The sequence below is a fragment of the Pinus tabuliformis genome, chromosome 3_2 (assembly GCF_031772625.1).
Source record: "Pinus tabuliformis cultivar Carrire ecotype Pingquan chromosome 3_2, CPIR1, whole genome shotgun sequence".
NCBI classification, from domain to species: domain Eukaryota; kingdom Viridiplantae; phylum Streptophyta; class Pinopsida; order Pinales; family Pinaceae; genus Pinus; species Pinus tabuliformis.
In genome coordinates, this window is record NC_142302.1 from 1,077,658,106 (window position 1) to 1,077,674,694 (window position 16,589).

At 38.7% G+C, this 16,589-nt stretch overlaps 1 pseudogene; it reads right to left on the minus strand.

The window, feature by feature from the left end:
• Window positions 1-14,485: 14,485 nt before the first annotated feature.
• Window positions 14,486-15,829, minus strand: LOC149184415 (exocyst complex component EXO84C-like; annotated as a pseudogene).
• Window positions 15,830-16,589: the final 760 nt, after the last annotated feature.

A 16,589-nucleotide genomic window follows, 5' to 3' on the forward strand; every position in this document is an offset into this window, starting at 1 on the left:
GAACGAACACATGGCTAAGGAATTGCAAGCAGCCAAGAAGAGAGAAGCGAAAGCTACAACATCTGCCATAGCAGAGTGGAGGAAAGCAATACTTGATGAAGTATCATCTCTCGAGACAATCATGCGGAAGTCATACTTCAGGTTCGTCACCGTGCATAAGTAATTTATCCATCTTAATGGTTGGCAGCATCGTTGTCTAGGAGAGCACACATCTTGTCAGACATACAGACTATTGTCGATCACATGAAAATATGGACAATGAGGTACAAGGGAGCCCCGTTGTACTTGCCAAAGATGATGAATCTAAAGATAGTGGAGTTGAAGGCATGCATCTGGAGTCAAATCCGAAACTATGAGGAACTCCCATAGCTCATCACCAACTTATAGGCTTCACATGCATGAGTGTTCAGAAGCATGGATGTCATTGTGCACACGCATGTGATCCCATCCATTGGCACACTCACCGAGTCAAAAGAAAAGAACTAAGTCCAACTGGAGTTGGACATGTACTTCGAGCAGTTGATGCACATAGCCATCAACGCAGATTTGCAAATGAGCGCAAACACTATGTACAAGTATGTTGTTGGTCTGGATAAACTCAAGACAATAATGCAAATGCTACATGATGAGTTGGACAGAGGTGCAAAATCAGTGTATCCGGATGGTATTAAGGTGAAAGTTCGCTTTCTAAAGGATGTCACCACGGAGTACACAGACACCATAGAAGACTACCAAGCTTGGCATCAGTTCGCCACCAACAATCACCAAGAAGATGTTGACGAGTTAGTCTTCCCACAGCTGTCCGAGTCTCAGTGATGTATTGTATGGCTTACTCGGCCCATTTTTGTCTCACATGGGTACATGTGCAGATTGTATTGTAAACATGTTGCAAAGTGAAAGACCAAGTATCAATAGTTGAATGTAAACAGTTATGTGTAAGTTGAAGAGTCATGAGGGTAGCTCAAGAGTCATAAAGGGGAATTTCAAGTAAAATTCTAAGTGCGTACACAAACAATTCCTCTAGCTCGAGAGCGGGTCTAGACACAAACAAAACATTCTATGGAATATTTCCTTAGGTTAGAACCAATTAAGAGAGCCTAACTCTTAGTACGCTTATCCCGTTTGGTGATGACCTTGTTTCCTCGCTCCAGCTATCTCCCGTTTCCTTCTTCAAGCACCTGAAACGAGTAAACAACAACAAATAACAACCGTGATAATAAACAAATTGTATTCAACCTACTTAACAAGTCAAGAAAAATTAAGCCATAAATATGTGAGATGACATATTATGTAGGAAATCAATCGATAGTTGCATATATATTAAATCAAGAAGAGATTACAACCATTGTCTTGACGTTGTTGTTCTCCTCCAACAAATCTGGGTTCCCACACACTTCCATTAGCATTCCATGATGGCCTCAACAATGGTAGTTTTAAGGCTCTTCCCTTTAGTCTTCACACTAAACCAAATTCACACTTCTCCCTCACACACAACTAGAGAGCTACAACTATGAATAACTTGCTGATTAATCCACAATCAAAACTTCAACCAGAGCCTAATTAGAACTAAAAGCTAACACTAGCTTGTGCATGGGAAAAAGGGAGGTTTGTAGAAATTTCTCTATAGATCAGCTAGCTTTGACACCAGGTAGAAATTCTGTAAATTCTCTACAAATCTCACTATAAGATTATGTAGAAAATATGATTGTAGATTAACCCGATAATGCAATATACAAAACAAAATACTATAATGTACTTCTACTATCAATTTGTGGAAGATTAAATATTGAGCAAGATCGAGCTGAACACATATAACCAAAAGAAGATGAATCAATGCACATGAACACAGAAAATACTCAAGGGAAAGCCTCAGCTAAAAACCCCGCTATCTGTATTATCATACAAGGTGGAAATACATCAGAATTATACAAAGCCTTAGCTCTCACAGCTAGCTAGCTCTCAGTACAATCCTCCTGGATGCTCATAGGCAATCAAAGCTTCTCACAAGCCTTCTCCTCTACCCTCCAAGATCCTATTTCCTTGTGTTGTTCCTAATGGATGATTCTCACCTCACCAAGTGGAACACTGCTCTTACACACTGTAAAACTACGCAATCCTCAAGGAACCTTGCCTTGAATGCATGCATGATTTTCCTTTATAGGAAAACACATGCAACTGATAGTACACTGTCCTTGTCTTTAATCTCAATTGGGTCTTTCTATGAATAGACATGCATGATTTCCTGATGAGGGAATCTTCAGTTATCTGGAGTAAACTAGTTGAGTGCATACATGTATCAACTGACCGATAACTCACAATTAGTTCCTCAAACAGTTTGGAACTAATTTAACTGGACTTAACTCAGTAAACTGAGCTAACTAATTACAACTCAAATATAACTCAATCTTATCTCCTTAATTAAGGGATAATCTCCTTGATTTAGGGATAACTGTTGGATGAATTCAGAAAGACTACTAACTTGAATTTCTCCAACTAATTAATCCATAATGAATTAATTAATTATTTCCAAGCCGCTGGTGAGACTAAATTCGAATTTTAATTCACAATTTTAATTCAAGGACAAATTAAAATTGGAATATTCTGGATTCTATTTTTATCATTCTTGTTTCTATTTCCAACACTCCCTCTCAACAAGAAAGGAATTCAACTCAATCTTGATCGCGAACCTTTGTAATGTTATGCATGCAACACTTCTCTCTAGTGTTGTTGCTCCAACAACTCCAGAAACAGAAAAGAAAAAAAAACACCCAACCTGAATTAGTATGAAGCATCTGTCATCAAAGTCTCTCACTGCTATTGCCTCTGTCAATTGAAAACTTTGCGCCTCTGCTGACTCAGCCTTTCTGCACTATTGTCAATCCTTCTCTATGCTCTTCAGTATCTAACTGCTCTAGCCTCTGTCACTTTGATCTCTGATTGCATTAATCCCACTTATTCCTCCTACTACTATGTACTTTGGGATCCTATAGCAAGGTATTATCCATGAGATAAAACCTCTCAATGGACCCTGCCAAATTTCAGCGTTCTTGAGACTATCACTTTACATCACCCCACCTCACACCTGGAGGTATGGCTGCATGATCCCTCTGCCCACTTCTCTAATTGTGGCTCCTCCACAATTGTCTAAGACTTCTTTTGGGGTAGCATGTTGAGAGGTAATTTACTCTCTCTCTCAGCCACCAAGTCTCTAACATTTGCCTTGCTCCTCAAGGCTTTGCATGCATCTTGAACCTCAAGAGCATATAGGTTCTTAACTCATGAACCGATCTGTTTCACTTGTCTAGTGGTGATGTGTCTAAGGAAAACCTTTCCCTTTCAGAAGAAAACATTGTAGCCTTTGCCCTCCAACATCGTGACCGATACTAAGTTCTTCTTCAGTCTAGGCACATACTTCACATCTGTCATGGTGATAGGAGCTCCATGCTCCCTCTGAAAAGCAACTCTACCCACTCCTGAAACACTATAATTTCCGTCGACACCCATCTCTATGTGCATCTTGAGGTATTTCTCCTCCAAGGTACTGAATAAACTTTTATCGCTAGTCATGTGGAATGAGGCTCCACTGTCAATATACCAGACACAACCCATCATCGATGACACTATGCATGCGATGAGGGTAAAGCCCATTTCGAACTGAGAGGCTAATGCCTCACCTTCCGATCCATCCAAGGATCCCTTCATGGACTTATTCGATGGGAAATTAGTCGCATAATGTCCCATCTCGTGACAATTAAAGCATATCACTTTAGACTTGCCAACATTCTTCCCTCCATGAGAAAAATTCGATTTGAAATGGGAATCCTTCCCCTTCCCTTTCCTTGCCTTACTCGCTAAGGCCAAATTTTCTTCATCATCATCCTTGGATGAAGAACCATCTCAAGTGCTCCTCCTAATCTCCTCCTGCATGAGATCCGACCACAGTCATTCCTAATCCGACAGTTTCTCCCTTCCATTCACAGAGTCATGGTAGTTATTCCAGCTCTTTGGAAGGCCAAGGAGAGCGAGGCTCACAATATCATCATCAACAGTAGTTATTCCCACACTACCAAGCTCATCTCTGCAAGTGGTGAGCTTGTTCAGATATGTGGAAATAGTATTGTTGTTCTCCATCTTGATTCTTCGAAACTTATCCTTGAGCGCCAATTTCCTCTGGTAGAGGTCCTTCAATGTCTTCCACATTGAATATGGAGTATCCTTCCCATGGAGACTCGAGACAATATGATCTCAAACTCCTTCAAGGATGATATGTCTCGCCCTCACCACACAATTCTTCCACTCAGCCAACTCTTGTGCATTAGTTGAACCTGGCTTTGGAATTTCTTGACCAATGAAATCCTTCAAGCCGTTGTCTTCTAATACAATCTCCATGCGATCTTTCCATGCTATGTAATTCGAGTTTCCTTCCAAGGCATACTTGAGTCTCAACCCCTAGAACGCCATTGGCCAACCTTGAAGTATGATATGAATTCGATTTGCACCTGCAACCCCGAACTTCAAACTTCGAATTCTCTTCTCCGTATACTATTCACATCTCCGATAAACTTGGCTCCGATACCATGTAGAAATTTCTCAATAGATCAGCTAGCTCTGATACCATGTAGAAATTCTGCAAATTCTCTACAAATCTCACTCTAAGACTATGTAGAAAATTTGACTGTAGATTAACCCGATAATGCAATATACCAAAGAAAAATACTATAACCTACTTATACTATCAATTTGCGGAAGCTTAAAGATTTAGCAAGATCAAGTTGAACACATATAACCAGAAGAAGAAGAATCAATGCACATGAACACAGAAAATACTCAAGGGAAAGCCTAAGCTGAAAACCCCACTATTTGTATTATCATACAAGGTGGAAATACATCAGAATTATACAAAGCCTTAGCTCTCACATCTAGCCAGCTCTCAGTACAATCCTCCTGGATGCTCATAGGCAATCAAAGCTTCTCACAATGTTTCTCCTCTACCCTCCAAGCTCCTATTTCCTTGTGTTGTTCCTAGTGGATGATTCTCACCTCACCAAGTGGAACACACTGTAAAATTGTGCAATCCTCAAGGAACCTTGCCTTGACTGCATGCATGATTTTCCTTTATAGGAAAACACATGCAACTGATAGTACATTGTCCTTGTCTTTAATTTCAACTTGATCTTTCTCTGAATAGACATGCATGAGTTCCTGATGAGGGAATCTTCAGTTATCTGGAGTACACTGGTTGAGTGCACGCATGCATCAACTGACCGATAACTCACAATAAGTTCCTCAAATAGTTTGGAACTAATTTAAATGGACTTAACTCAGTAAACTGAGCTAACTAATTACAACTCAAATATAACTCAATATTATCTCCTTAATTAAGGGATAATCTCCTTAATTTAAGGGATAATTGTTGCATGACTTTAGTAAGACTTCTAACTTGAATTTCTCCAACTAATTAATCCATAATGAATTAAATAATTATTTCCAAGCAGCTGGTGAGACTAAATTCAAATTTTAATTCACAATTTTAATTCAAGGACAAATTAAAATTGGAATATTCAGGATTCTATTTTTATAATTTCTTGTTGCTATTTCCAACAAGGTTTATATAGCATGGATGGAAGGGATATAGTTCCTCTTCTCATGGGAGAAGGTCTTATCTCTTGAGGTAGTTCCATCCTAATAGGGTAAAGGAGCCCAATCTGACCTCCTCGGCTCCATCCAGCCTAACCATTTACCAAACTTCTGTTACGAAGCTTCTAGAGTTGGAAGCTTTGGCTCCTTCTTTAAAAAAATTCCAAAAGAGGATTGGCATGACTGGAACAAGGCTCACTCGCTCTGGTCAGCACTAGGGATGGTTGTAATCTCTGCATATCAGTGTGAGGAGGAAACGGGTCATTAGCGTCGGTCTTGTAAACTGGGAAAAACAGAAGATTTTTGGGTAATGATGCAAAAGGGAATTGTTCTACTCATGAAGAGGGACACAATGGGAGTTTCTTCATGAAGTGAAAGCATGTAGGGTTCACTGTAGAGGTCCTCCAAGATCGTGGAATGGGGAGTACAGGGACAGTGACAAAATGTTGTGTAACAGATGCCCCCTAAAGCATGAAGGCTAAACTAGAGTGAGGGGTGAAATGCTTTATGAACCAGTGCGGGGAACCGGAGTCTATCATCGGAAAACCTGCAAGAAAGTACAGATACATATACATTACTGAAAACTCTGCTAAATGATACATGAATTGTGGTGTGGACACATCCATCCAGAGAATGATCATGTAAATGGATCCAGGTATGGGCGCAACCATCTGATAAAGAGGATCATATTGAAACCAAGGTATTTTCGCAGCCATCCAATAATGAGAAGGATCACATATGACAACTCATGGTATGGTCGCATCCATCCATCTGAGAGAGACATGCATATCAGTACAATCACATCACACCGCCTTGTAACTTGGACTTTTGTAATCTGAGTCTAGGGTCTTGTGCTCCAACACGACTCGATCAAAGTACAAATTCTAACACGTGAATAGATGTGTTGACGTCGAACATGCTAGAAAATCACTTGATTACCAGCCAATGATTTAAATTGTTAACTATCGCGAGAGAAACCACCAATAATGAAAATGGTCCTCAAGGTACTATCAGCACAATTCACGAAATGTGAATAAAGGAACAGAAGTCGAACACCCGTGAAATCACCCGATCGAAAGCCAATGATGTGAACTTGTTGTCGAGTACGAAGAACTTTCCATTAGGGCATGCAAGCTCTAAGGTACTGGAAGGGAGTCTCTCGGTCAACTTCCTGGATAATGATCTGAAGTCGACAGGGAGCGATCGTGTTGAAGGAGGGCCATAATGTATCCCACATTGTCAACACGAGACAGAGGGATGCAAAATGATTTTGGATGATGTTAGCACTCAGGATTGTACCTCAAGGCTGAGAAAAGGCAATCCCAAGGTAACCACAGACCAAGATTTCGATCTGGCATCTAGCCCTTCCAGACCAGAGAGGGCTCTCTCTTTGCCAATGAAGGGTGGCTGCAATAAATGAATCTTAGGCTAGCTATAAAGTGCGGGGATTTGTTTGAAAGTTTTGGGTCGAAAACAGCAAGAGAAAGGACCATTGGGCTATGGAGTCGATGTCGGTTTCTGCCGGCAAACTTGGGGCAAAGTAGGCGCAATGCTCAACCAGATAAAAGATGTAAATGAGAGAAGAAAAGAGGAGAAAGCTCGCTGCCCTACAGGCATCAATCAAGGGATGGATCTACAGTGGCAGCGTTAGAAGAAAGAGAAACACAGGGTTACTCAACAAAGCATCTAACAAAGGATGGATTCTGCAAAGATAACCACTACATTTAACAACAAAATCATTGTGAAAGGAGCATCGTGCGTGGATGGATTCCTAACACTTCCCTTAGATAATGTTGTAACAAGAATTAGCAGAAAAAATAAAGTATGTAAGTGATCTTACAAGGAACACATGCTGGACATTAAACACCGTGATGGATCCCAAATCTAAAGGGAAAAAACTGCTCCATTAAAAATAATATTCAGAAAAAGCTTTACACAGTCAAAATCAAACCCCCTATTATTTCAAACTAATCCTACTTATATAATATTACAAAATCATTTTAATTTCCTCAACATAGGAAATAAAAAGTAGAAAATAAAATTAATAATGAAATCCTATCATAAAACAATATTATAAACTAAACAATATTAAAAAACTCTCGTGAACTATGGAAAATAGAGTTGTTTTGAAAACCAAAATCAGTGAATTTTGTTCAAGATATGCTTCCTTTAAGGGTGGAATTCCACAAAATCTTCCTTTCTACTGCCATTTCACCCTTTGACTGCTGATATTGAGCCCTAAGATATGAGATTTTCATCAACTACTACTGGATTTGTGCCTGGCAACTCTGACACTTCAGTTTTTACCACTAATTTTCCTCTTTCAAAAGTTGATCTCCATTTCCTCGAATCCGGGACTTGATTATTCGATGATTTTAATCCTAAAATATCTCACTTGTTTCCAAATCTTCCACATTATCTAAGTTCAATGACAATGATTTTGTGAACTTTTTTTAGCAGAAGCATTATGTCTGCAGACATTCCCCATCTATCATGGTTGCTTGCTTGGTTGGGCTCTTTACTACAGTGTCCACTGACATATGAAACAGAAGTATCAGCGGGCTAATATCCATCAAATGAGACACCACTTTCATACTTGTCATTAAAACTACTCTGCTTCCTTTCACGGGACCTATTTCCATGCCTACTTTCATATTTATCATATGAACTCCTGGAATGTCTCCCTTCATGTCTATCAGCAAATATTTCCTCATAAGTGGAGCTGCAATAATAACAGACATTATTATCATTATAAAGTTTCACACTATGACATCTATCATTGCTTTCATCCTCAAAATGATCATTCCTCTTTCTATGCTCATGCTTGTCTGACCCGTTGTCATTGTCAAGGAAGCTTTGTGAGCAATTGCTTCACCACCTTGTGTTTTCCAACCAACACAATTGCAACAAGTTGTGCAAGCTCATTCAATTTCATGAATAATGCCTGGAAAGACAAAGAGGGCATTGTATTTGCGTCCCAAAATAAATCCTCATTCTTCCCATTTAGGTATGTAGTTCCAGTCAATTGCACAGTGCCTTCTCTAGAATATATGAGGCCAAGGACATATTGCTGACAAAAATGATCTCTCAATATGTCTCCTACATGTTGAAGATGGCATCTCCAATCCTTGAGTTCTACATAGAGTGATGCAAGATGCTTTGTTGCTACTGTTTTGCATGTGCATTCTTGGTTTTCAGTTTGTTGTCCCAAAAATTTTGAGATAGAAAGTAGTATCAGTTCATCAGCAAGGGTTGACGAATTTCCCAAAAGGGAAAGTTGTTGAGTCTCTGTTTCCACACAAATCAAATTAGAGTTATCTATGAACTTTGTGCTATTTTCCTCTTCCGAGGTATAGCATATAGCTCCCATACAAGTGTTAATATAGCTTTCAAAAAATGCAAGCAATCCATTTCAAAACACTCCCTCTAGCACAATTGCGAATGGGGTCAAGCGTTCTACAGTGCCCTGTACCACTGAAATAAATTTGAATGCACTATTAGACAGCTTAACTTGACAAACGAAACTAGCAGCATTTTGTATCTATGATGTGTGGTTCACAAGAATATCATTAACTGGTAAAGTGAGGACCCAATCATCACTTTCTGTAACAACACATATATCTTCCTCAACCTTTTTTAAGTTTTCCTGTAAAGCCCGTTCCCAATACAGCTGAGTCCACTCTAAGAGATATGGAGATAATATCAAGCCTTCCTTCTCCACCAATGAACAAAGTGAGAAAGAAGCCTGCACACACATCGTGGCAGCACGAAAACCTACTTCTGGATTTGATAAGGATGTGTATTTCTTCACCAGCTTCACAAAATGTTTGATTTCTTTCTGAGCCCATTTTAAAAATTTTGCAGAATATTCTGATGCAACTACAAAAATTGTTGCAAAATTTCTTTGTTTCTTGTGAAATGACTGAAAAAACTAGTTGTGCTAGGTTTGTAGCATAAGTTTTAGGGTAGAATGGAATGGAAGGCAAAATACTTTGTATATTGCTCTCAAGTCATGAATGATAATAATGTAAGAATAATGTGATTGCCTCAGGACCATCACCAAGTCTGAGCAGACCAGACAATGCTTTCTGCAGCTCAAAGCCATGCACTACAAGTTGTTCAACAATTTCAGCAAACTGTTTAGAAAGTCTGTCCTTACACTCACTAACAACAGATTGATATAACAAGAATTTTGATGATGAAGAGTCTCCTTCTTTCTGATATTAAATGAGAGCTCCATCCTCTTCATCTGATGACAAAAGCGAGGATCCCATCCAGGAGTTGAATGCTGCATTAATGCGCCTCTCCAACTCAACTTGTGATAATTGTGTTGGAGCCTCAAGCATCTCAAAACCTACTGTGAGGCTGCCATAAGGTTCACCTTCATCAAGAATGATAGTTGCCTTGTGCCTTAAGAAAAATGGAGTGCCTCCAAAGAAGAAGACAAGGCCCCAACACATAACTTCATAGCACTAGACTAATATACTAGATCAATCACTTTCTTAAGTGAGGATAGTTGGCCCCAAAAGCAATGCAATTAAATACAACGTCCATCAACACCTCAATACCATGCTTGTGTGCTTCTCTAACAACCATTTTCAATTCATGAATTTCATCTCGTCCACAATTCCTAACACCTGCAGCAGCATATCGAATCATTGGAGAAAATAAGTTGATGGTTGAGTAGCCCCAAAAATTCATCTTGTGATCACCCATAACAGGATTATCTGAGTAATACTCCAATTCATTAAACTTCACATAATTGAGTTTAGTTCTATCTATCATTCATACCAAGATTGAGATGAAGAAATAATGGCCCATTGATTATTAGGTTCCATCATAGGAAGCTAAACCATATTTCAATAAACCATCCTGAAAACATATCATCCAAAGTGATACATCTCTTGCCTATTTCAATGGACTGCGTGTCTAGAAATCCTGTAGCCTTTGTATCATTTGAATTTGGCATTGATATTGGTGAGAGAAAAAGACTAATACAACAACTAAGTTGTTGGTTGTAAGATGTCTGTGTCAATCACTGATGTTGTTCTTCATTTTCCAATCTCCCCTTAAGAAATTAGGTTTAGTAGAGGCATGAATTATCTAAATATCTGATTTGCACATCATAGCATAGGTGCATCTTGATATTTTCAACTCTCTTGACTTAAATGAGTAATTAACTAATGGTCTCTGTCACGTATAATACTATTAATACATCATTAAATAAACTCTGCAACATACATCAGTATACTTGATAAAGAAACATTTATGCTTGCATGAAGAGATTCTTTCCAAGCCTTGGGCAGCAGAAATTTGCAGGAAACAAGAAAAGTTGCAATCTCCTCACCAACAGTTCTACTTTTCTTGCAAATCCACTTCCCAAGAACTAGAGTAAGTGGAGGGTTTGTGCTTCTATGGTTTGATGGCCCCAACAGTCTCTTGAAATCCTACTGCATATGGATAGCTAGTGCTATAGCATGGTCAAGAACAATTGAACCATTTGGTGGACACTTCAACAGACTATGTAGAGCTTGATGATACGTCTGCATAGCCATTGATGGTCTAACCACCTTAGCAAACTGAAGATCTTTGTCATTCAAAATAATATCAATGTTAGCAATGTACAGTGACCTATGCCACAAATTGGAAGCAGGTTCTCAATTACCAAGAATTGCATCTCCTTTTCCTCAGGAGATCATTAAATACATGAACTACTGCACTGGGAGATCTTTGAGTCAATCATTCATTCGGTCATATCTTATGATCCAGAGGCCAGTTTCAGGAGTGTGATATACCATTGGAAAGATCTTTCCGAGCCACTTCTGATGAACACACTTATGAAATGTTTTGCATTGAAGATCATGTGAAAAACATCTCTAAAAACCAGACATAGTAAAATCCCATTTTGATCACTAGTGACAGGCTGCGAAGACTGGAACTAACATTGGCCTTATTGGGGATGGCAGCTCCTTGGAGGTGTCAAGAACACCGTAGACCAAGTGCCTAGCTGATTGGGCCAATACGGTCACCAACAAATGCAAACCTGAACAACTTATACCAACCCAAAACACACATACTGCAACCTGTTTATTAGGAAATTGAAACGAATGACGAAAATTGAAATGATGCCTTGGGTAGCTTATTTATGTACAAACCTACCCTACTTTGCTGCAAAATTACTAGATCAAGTGATGCTATAGTGCCAAATCAACCAATCAAGCAGCTGTGGCAACGATGATGCTAGGGATTGCTTGAGTCAGAACACAATTGGAAATGCTGACAGCCATACATGCACACAATGCTTTTGGTTGTTTAAAAGAAAATCTGGTTTGTCATTCAAACTGAAAAAATATTACATATATGCAACAACAGGATCATAGAAACTAGACCATGTCTGTTGCCCTAACTCCTCAACATATGCTTCCAGCTGCAAACTGTCAATGCAAACATCTAAGGGCAGCCTTACCTTTCCTTCCTTCTATTGAAAAAGGTCCCCAAAGAATGGGACTTGACAGTCCAGATCCTGGGACTGTATTTGGATCTCCAACTCGGCAAGATATTCTTCAATTTTAATGGCAAACTTTGCAAAAATACATCTTAACTTCATGGCTACATTGACAGGATTTTAGATAAGAAGAAATAGATGAAGCAAAGTTCTCATCTACCTCATCATCTGTACACATATCTTCCCATTCTCTAAAGCCTTGAATAAAGGCCACCTATATTTTGAATTCTTCCTCTTTCTCCATCCATGTTTCAAGAAAGATACACCAAAAATTTGCAAATGACTTAATAGATCTGATAGGAAAACCTTTAATCCATCTTCTACATTTGCCTTGAAACGAATCAAATAATAATTTGATGAAGACATCTTCTTTTTTTACTCTAAGAATTTCCACAAATGTTTTAAAATTTGCTATATGTTCAAAAGTCAAAGTCAAATCTTCCCCATTGAATTAAAGGGCATTTCTCAAAATATATGCATCCTTCGGTAATTGATTAGGAAAACCAAGCAGATTAGAAAAATCGATACATGAATACCTTGAATAAATAGAAACAACACCTGAGTCCTTCATTTAGCCAGTGGTGCCACCATCAATACTTTGAAACTCGGGATTTCGAATAGTGGAGTCGCCAGGCAGATGTTTCAGCCTTCATATGTATCTGACTGTTTTCCACCATCAGTAATCAGATCTGCAACTTGAACAATCTTTCCCGGAGAAGATCTATCACCTCATTCCCTAGCAATGACGCCAATATGCTAGCACTCAGGATTGTACCTCAAGGCTGAGAAAAGGAAATCTTGAGGTAACCACAGACCAAGCTTTCGATCTGGCATCTAGCCCTGCCAGACCAAAGAGGGCTCTCTCTTTGCCAACGAAGGGTGGCTGCAATAAATGAATCTTAGGCTATCTATAAAGTGCGGGTATTTGTTTGAAAGTTTTGGGTCGAAAACAACAAGATAAAGGACCATTGGGCTATGGATTCAATGCAAATTTCTGGCGGAAAACTTGGGGCAAAGTAGACGCAATGCTCAACCAGATAAAAGATGTAAATGAGAGAAGAAAAGAGAAGAAAGCCCGCTGCCCTGCAGGCATCAATCAGGGGATGGATCTACAGTGGCAGCGATAGAAGAAAGAGAAACACAAGGTTACTCAATAGAGCATCTAACATAGGATGGATTCTGCAAAGATAACCACTACATTTAACAACAAAATCATTGTGAAAGGAGCATTGTGCGTGGATGGATTCCTAACACTTCCCTTAGATAATGTTGTAACAAGAATTAGCAGAAAAAACAAAGTATGTAAGTGATCTTACAAGGAACACATGTTGGACATTAAACACCGTGATGGATCCCAAATCTAAAGGGTAGAAACTACTCCATTAAAAATAATATTCAGAAAAAGCTTTACACAGTCCAAAGCAGCCTCACTCTACTGCAAAATCGAACCCCCTATTCTTTCAAACTAATCCTACTTATATAATATTACAAAATCATTTTAATTTCCTCAACATAGGAAATAAAAAATAAAAATAAAAATAATAATGAAATCCTATCATAAAACAATATTATAAACTAAACAATATTAAACAACTCTCGTGAACTATGGCAAATAGAGTTGTTTTGAAAACCAAAATAAATGAATTTTGGTCAAGATCTGCTTCCTTTAAGGGTGGAATTCCACAAAATCTGCCTTTCTACTGCCATTTCACCCTTTGACTGCTAATATTGAGCCCTAAGATCTGAGATTTTCCTCAACTACTGCTAGATTTGTGCCTGGCAACTCTGACACTTCAGTTTTTACCACTAATTTTCCTCTTTCAAAAGTTGATCTCCATTTCCTCGAATCTGGGACTTGATTATTCGATGATTTTAATCCTAAAATATCTCACTTGTTTCCAAATCTTCCACATTATCTAAGTTCAATGACAATGATTTTGTGAATTTTTTATAGCAGAAGCATTATGTCTACAGACATTCCCCATCTATCATGGTTGCTTCCTTGGCTGTGCTCTTTACTACAGTGTCCACTGACATATGAAACAGAAGTATCAATGGGCTTATATCCATCAGATGAGACACCACTTTCATACTTGTCATAAAAACTACTCTGCTTCCTTTCACGGGACCTATTTCCATGCCTACTTTCATATTTATCATATGAACTCCTGGAATGTCTCCCTTCATGTCTATCAGCAAATATTTCCTCAGAAGTGGAGCTGCAATAATAACAGACATTATTATCACTATAAAATTTCACACTATGACATCTATCATTGCTTTCATCCTCAAAATTGATCAGTCCTCTTTCTACGCTCATGCTTCTCTGATCCGTTGTCATTGTCAAGGAAGCTTTGTGAGCAATTTCTTCACCACCTTGTGTTTTCCAACCAACACAATTGCAGAAAGTTGTGCAAACTCATTCAATTTCATGAATAATGCTTGGAAAGACAAACAGGGCATGGTATCTGCGTCCCAAAATAAATCCTCATTCTTCCCATTTAGGTATGTATTTCTAGTCAATTTCACAGTGCCTTCTCTAGAATATATGAGGCCAAGGACATATTGCCGACAAAAATGATCTCTCAGTATGTCTCCTACACGTTGAAGATGGCGTCTCCACTCCTTGAGTTCTACAGGGAGTGATGCAAGCTGCTCTGTTGTTGCTGTTTTGCATGTGCATTCTTGGTTTTCAGTTTGCTATCCCAAAATTTTTGAGATAGAAAGTAGTATCGGTTCATCAACAAGGGCTGACGCATTTCCCAAAAGGGCAAGTTGTTGAGTCTCTGTTTCCATACAAATCAAATTAGAGTTATCTATGAACTTTGTGCTATTTTCCTCTTCTGAGGTATAGCGTATAGCTCCCATACAAGTGTTCATATAGATTTCAAAAAAGGAAAGCAAGCCATTTCAAAATACTCCGTCCAAAGTGCACAATTGTGAATGGGGTCAAGCATTCTACAGTGCCCTGTACCACTGAAATAAATTTGAATGCACTATTAGACAACTTAACTTGACAAACAAAACTAGCAGTGTTTTGTATCTGTGATGTGTGGTTCACAAGAATATCATTAATTGGTAAAGTGAGGACCTAATCATCACTTTCTGTAACAGCACAAGTATCTTCCTCAACCTGTTTTAAGTTTGCTTGTACAACCTATTCCCAATACAGCTGAGTCTGCTCTAAGAGATATGGAGATAATATCAAGCCTTCCTTCTCCAACAATGAACAAAGCGAGAAATAAGCCTGCACACACATCGTGGCAGCACGAAAACCTACTTCTGGATTTGAGAAGGATGTGTATTTCTTCACCAGCTTCACAAAATGTTTGATTTCTTTCTGAGCCCATTTTAAAAAAATTTGCAGAATATTCTAGTGCATCTACAGAAATTGTTGCAAAATTTCTTTGTTGCTTGTGAAATGACTAAAAAAACCAGTTGTGCTAGATTCGTAGCATAAGTTTCAGGGTAGAATGGAATGGAAGGCAAAATACTTTGTATATTTCTCTCAAGTCGCGAATGCTAAGAACGTAAGAATAATGTGATTGCCTCAGGACCATCACCAAGTCTGAGCAGACCAGACAATGCTTTCCACAACTAGGAGTCACGCACTACAGGTTGTTCAACAATTTCACCAAACTGTTTAGAAAGTCTGGCCTTACACTCACTAACAATAGATTGATATAACAAGAATTATGATGATGAAGAGTCTCCTTCTTTATGATATTCAATGAGAGCTCCATCCTCTTCATCCAATGACAAAAGCGAGGATCCCATCCAGGAGTTGAATGCTGCATTAATGCGCCTCTCCAATTCAACTTGTGATAATTGTGTTGGAGCCTCAAGCATCTCAAAACCTACTGTGAGGATGCCATAAGGTTCACCTTCATCAATAATGACAGTTGCCTTGTGCCTTAAGAAAAATGGAGTGCCTCCAAATAAGAAGACAAGGCCCCAACACATAACTTCATAGCACCAGAATAATATACTAGATCAATCACTTTCTTGAGTGAGGATAGTTTGCCCCAGAAGCAATGTAATTAAATACAACGTCCATCAGCACCTCAATACCATGCTTGTGTGCTTCTCTAACAAGCATTTTAAATTCATGAATTGCATCTCGTCCACAATTCCTAACACCTGCAGCAGCATATCGAATCATTGGAGAAAAGAAGTTGATGGTTGAGTAGCCCCAAAAATTCATCTTGTGATCACCCATAACAGGATTATCTGAGTAATATTCCAATTCATTAAACTTCACGTAATTGAGTTTAGTTCTATCTATCGTTCATACCAAGATTGAGATGAAGAAATAATGGCCCATTGATTATTATGTTCCATCATAGGAAGCTAAACCATGTTTCAATAAACCATCCTGAAAACATATCATCCAAAGTGATACATCTCTTGCCTATTTCAGTGGACTGCATGTCTAGAAATCTTGTAG